This window comes from Melanotaenia boesemani, chromosome 14, assembly GCF_017639745.1.
Source record: "Melanotaenia boesemani isolate fMelBoe1 chromosome 14, fMelBoe1.pri, whole genome shotgun sequence".
In the NCBI taxonomy this organism is placed as follows: domain Eukaryota; kingdom Metazoa; phylum Chordata; class Actinopteri; order Atheriniformes; family Melanotaeniidae; genus Melanotaenia; species Melanotaenia boesemani.
Window position 1 is genome coordinate 14714716 of NC_055695.1, and position 6000 is coordinate 14720715.

The following is a 6000-nucleotide window of genomic DNA, read 5'->3' on the forward strand; positions in this document are numbered from 1 at the left end:
TGTCTTTACCGCAATCCCCCACCCCCCTCTCCATTTCTACCATTTATTACCATGTGATATATAAAAAAATATTATAATATGGTTTTCTGCTTCTGGGTATCTATTAGGCGACAGAAGACAAGTATCAGATTGTGTTCAACAGGATTCTGAGCAAAGTTTATACCATAAATTGAAGCAAAATGTCTCAGAAACTGTATGCGACAAATATGTCACCTCGGGTTCTTATGGGTTAACCTTAGGAAACTAGCATACATAATTACTAATCTATTCACATTCATTTTTAATTGTATTCACTCTGCAACTTCCTCTCACCAGGTGCCACAAAACCAGCTGAGGCTATGCTTATGCACTGCCTGTGCTCCCAGAAAAGAGATTACTAACCCATCTGTATCACACAAGTCAGGTCACACTAAGCTGATGGGAGTCCTGCACAGCAAGGCCCTGCCGCAATTGTTAACCCTGATTAACTTGATGTGCCGTTCTGTGGAGGGAACAGTGTGAAAATCAAGTCAGTGCTGCGACCCAGTGCCCTGCCGCTGAACCGAGGGGGAATTGGGTAAACTTGGGGAGGGTGGATGAGAACGAGAGGCAGGAAAGAGAGTGAATCCAAAATGAAAAGAGACGCAGCAATGGCATATTTAGCCAAGTGGCTTGAAGCAACTACTAGAATTTTTTTAAGCAGAGAAGAAGTGGAAATGCATACACTAATATTTCCCTCGTATGTAAAAAAATTATTCATGTCTAGTCTTTATGGCACAAAAGACTTTTACCTTTTCTGCTTTGACTTTTGATTAAAATTGATGCAATGTTTTTTTTTTTGTTTTTTTTTTTCATTAAGGCCGTAATATTTAGGCTAAAATGACTAAAATATATAACTATAATAAACTAAACTAAATAAATAAATAAATGAAATAAACTAAAATATTGAGATGTTTTTTGTTAATATAACACGTCTTCCTTGCGTTTGCAGGTCATTTTTTGGTGAATAATCCATCACAGTGTGATGATTCAGTAGTTAGGCGGTTAGGGTACACAGCCCATCAAATGCCGAGTCCTTGGACAGCTTCCTGGCTGACAAGATTTTTACAGCACATCCTTTCCTCATATTCCTGCTCTCCATCCATCCATCTATCTATTTTCTATGTGCTCACTTCACACCCTGTAAGGGCCACAAAAGAAATCCATCACTGCCACTGGCTCACTGTGAATGTCACATTCCTCTGTGTGCATCCAAAGCAGGGTAGGATAAAGTGAAGTAGGGTAAGATTGGCATTTCTCTCAAATGTAATAAAAGTCTCATCAAATAAAATCTAAATCAAAAATATAAAATGAGTCCTATAAGTAATATATTAACTTTTTACTACTACTCCTCTACTTTTGTTTAATTATAGATTGTTGCAAATATATATTTTTTATTAGCAAATGTTGGCTATTTCCACAAAATAAATATATTATAAACATTAAGAAATTACAAACAAAACTTAAAACAGGAAATAACTTGTTTAATTTTCCAGATATGATAAGGGGAGTTCAGATTACACTGCACACTGTCCTTATTGTTGGATGGAGATGTTATTGTGCATATAGATGGAAATAAAAGGAAAACAATCACAATATTGTAATACATATTTACTTGTTCATGGTGCATTAGCCACTCAAATGTAATAAGAATAGCATAGTGAAGCTTTTAACAACCTCCGCCAAGCTCTGCTGGGGTCATGCCATTTCTCCTTTGACCTAATAATTAAGCTGCTTTTGGCGATATAAGTTGGGAAGCAGCTTTGCCGACCTACACTGACAAATCTCTTTCAGTTGAATCACTGCATTGTGTGACTGCCATTGTTTTCTTCTCAATGCATGGATGCTTCCTTGCTCATTAATTTAACTCTAAAATAATTTACCATTTCACTAAGAGGTAATCCGCCATTTTTCATTGCATTAAAAGGAGAACACAAATTTCAAAAGCAACCAGTGTGTGGATATATTTCATTAGCTGACCTGTTTTTTATTTGTGTAAAAAATTGCAGGAAAATGATAAAAAAAAAAAAAAAAATGAAAACTGCATATGAGAGATGGTTGGACTATCAGGCTATGGTAAGTAAAAGCATGCAGAGTAGAGTAATAGGTCAGATTCTTTTTGACTTGTAGGTGTGATCACACCCTTAACTCAACAGCAAACTGTCAAGCTCATCATTTCCCAAATACAGCCAGTTTTGTGTGAGCTTTGTTGGGGAACTTTTTGGCCAGGCTTTATGAGCCTGCTCTTGGTTAAACAAGCAGGACATTAAGGGAAAGAGACAGCAGAGTGAAGGGGGGAAAAAGGAGGGGATGTGTGAAAGGAGGGTACTGGAAGCTGCTTGTATTACAATGGAGTGACCTGGGATTAAGCACGGTAGCAGTTTGATTTGATTGGGCAGTGCTGTGTTGTTAAATCGCTCATTAAATCCAATTAGGAGGAGGGAGATGGAGACAGAAAACGGGGGTGGTTGGGCCTTGGTCTTGCTGCTCACGAGGAGGCTAGCATGCCAGTGCAAGCAGGTGACAATCTCCAGCTCTGAACTCCTGACCTGGCCATGGGACTCCCCTTTTCTTCACGCCTTCTTTTTTTTTTTTTTTGCTTTTACCCGTCCTCTCCCCCTTGTTCCTGCCCGCGAGCCCACTTACAACTTCCACCTGCGACCTCTTTGGCTTTGCATCATCACCATGAGAAGTCTGGTTGCTGGACTTCTCTGTGACATAGCTGAAATGTCAAAGAACAATCAGTCTGGCCTGTGTTACACACTGAATTCACTGTTAAGCTGAATAATATCTCATCAAATGAAAAAAACAAACAAACAAACAAACAAAAAAAAACAACAAAATACTAACTTTTTAACTTACAAAACAAATGCCACATAATTACACAGCATAACACCACCCTGTTGTGGCCTTTCAATGACACCTCTCTAAACTTAAAAAAATGGACATAATAAACAGAAATGAATGGTTAAACCACCTGGATATAAAAATACATCCATCATTTTCCCCACTTTCTAATTCGCTGCCTTCTCAGCTTAATCATTTTCATGGTCAATCATGGTTTTGTTTCAGGAGCCAAGTCAATAGTTTGAGGTACATCAACAACTCAATATGAAAAATTGAGTCATTATTTAAACAAAGACTCTTTTAATGGGACAATCTGTGAGTTCACACATTGTTTTTTACAGCGCTTTCTCCACAGTTTGTCTTGTCTAATTGATCTCACAGTGGCTGGTCATTTAAAAAATATTTAACCAAATATTAAAAATACTACAAAACATAGAAAAAGTGATCCCTGGCAGCAATTACTTTTGAATATGTGTGACATGTTGGTACAATTGTAAAATGTTAGATTGAAGCCCTATGACATGTGACAGCTATATATCTAGGAAAGCTTATTTTAAAGTAAATGTAATCAAAAACCTTCAATAATCTGATTATTGGTTAATGGCAGTGGACTTTACTATTTATCTATGCAGTTTTATAGTAGTTGGATGTCTTGCAGAATCTCCTTTTGTTCAGCCATTTAGTTATAATGTCAGGCTTTTTTAACAACACACAATAGAAATGTTCCACTTTAGAAACAGTTAAACAAATGAAAACACTTCTCTTTACTCATCTATTTATTCATAAGTATTATAGCCATGTCCTCATCCAACAATTTTATGTGCACCGAGTTGTTTATCTCATGTGTATTTCTACTCAATCAGTAAAGTGCATTTAATACGGGAAGAAATTTCCGGTTGTGTCACACTTTGCAGGGACAAAATGGATAGTTGACACTGAAATTTTGTCTTATTTGAGCTAAATTTAATGAACTTGAACTAATTCTAGGTGCCACAGGTGATGTTTGATGAGGGGTGAAATTACATTTAGAAGCACATTTATTAAATTAAATCTATGCTTTGAACTTACATTTTATTTAGTACTGAATTATGTTCAGTTCTACAATCGTGTTTAATCTCACAAGCTGATTATATGAAAACCATAGTTTTACAAAAATGCAATTTACAAAGAAGCAGGAGGAGACTGAGGGAGCACCTCTGTGCTGTCTGGCACTAAATTCCCCAAAGAACAATTTTAATTAAAAGTGTCTTTATTATATCCCTGATGCATCACAGTCCCCGGAGGAAATCCATCTCTGTCTTACACCAGTTACACGGAACTGTTTTTTTTTTTATCTTTACAAATTGTACACTTTATTCTTCAGTTGTTCAAAGATGCCCATTTTTCAAACAAAAGACTTAACTCCAACATACAATTACTGGAAAACTTGTCCACAATAATTCACCATCAGGAACTGAACTCGACCAGTTTTACAGACAGTTTTTGTCAAATTTATTGAAAACGTAGGAATAATTTGCAGAGATTGTTTTTCAGTTTGTGTGGCTCCAAATACGACACGTTAATCAGGACTCTGGCAGATTCCACAGATGGTTTGTATCTGAGTGTGTTTTTTATTTTTTGTAGCGTAGTGTAGTACTCCCTGTGGGTAATTTCATATTTAATTAATTTGTTCTTGATGACTCCTAGCCAATCTAATTAGAAAAGTAACTGTGTGTAACCATAATTATACTGATGGCACACAATTTTAATCTGTCCTCCAATGGTATGAGCCCTGTTGACACTTGTCTATCTAACAAACTGTTAACTAAAAGTCTGTTAACAAACGGGTAGGTAACAGTGGGAATTCTAATTATTTGAAAAAAATGTTTTTAGATATTCAGTTTTGGATGCTGGTCTTACATGAAAGTGCTACAACCTGTAAAATCATATTTAAATATGTGTGATATGTCTGAAAGGTAAGGAGGTTTATATCCCAGGAGCATTATGTCTTTTGTTTTGATCACTATGTCAGACTTTGCAGGAATATCTTAAAAACACACTGATACTGTGGCTTCTCTCTAATTTAAATGCTAAAGAAATTAAATATATGCTTCACTTCTAATTTGGTTTGACAGATCAGTCCTATAGTTATTTTTAAGACCCTGCATGGTCTTGCAGTCAAGTTGCTCTAATATGGTTAAGCTGTGAACCAGTCAGGCCCTTCAGGTCATTTGGTGGAAGACTGTTTCTCTGATCCTCTGAATGCTGATGAAACTGCCTGTAGTTGTTATGGTCTAGCTTGCTGGCACTGGTATCTGACTTAGATGTGCCAGAACTTCCAGTTAAATGAAAACAAAACTGAAATAAGAGTTTTTGGAGCCAAGGAAGAAAGATTAAAAGTCAGTACTCAGCTTCAAACAACTAAGTTCAAAACTAACAACCAAGCCAGAAATCTGGGCGTTGTCATGGACTTACACCTGAATTTTAGCCGTTGCATTAAGACAGTTGGGAAGTCAGCCTATTTTCACTTAAAGAAAATATCAAGGGTTAAAATACTGATATCTCAGCAGGACGTAGAAAAGCTTGTCCATGCATTTATCTTCAGCATAGACTACTGTAACACTGTCCTTACAGGTCTAAAAAATCCATCAGACAGCTGCAGTTAGTCCAGAACGCTGCTGCTCGAGTCCTCACTAAGACCAAGAAAGTAGATCATATAACTCCAGTCCTCAGATCTTTACACTGGCTTCCTGTCCGTCAAAGAATTGACTTCAAAATCCTGCTGTTAGTTTACAAAGCGCTGAATGGTTTAGGACCAAAATACATTCAGGATCCTCTGGTTCGTTATGATCCAACCAGATCGCTCAGGTCATCAAGCAAATTTTAATTCCTCACACTGGAACTTTATTTCTTGCATTTTGTCTATTTTCATTTTTCTTTCATTTAATTCCTTTCATTTCTTTTTAAAAGTTTTCATTTAAATGCACTTGTTATTGCTTCCTATACCCACTGTAATGCTTTTAATATTTTATGTAAAGCACCTTGAATTGTCTACATGAAATGTGCTGTACAAATAAACTTACCTTGCTTTGCTTTACCTTACACCCTAGTGATATTAGATGTGTTCAAATGTAACTTTTTCTTTGTTATTCAGCT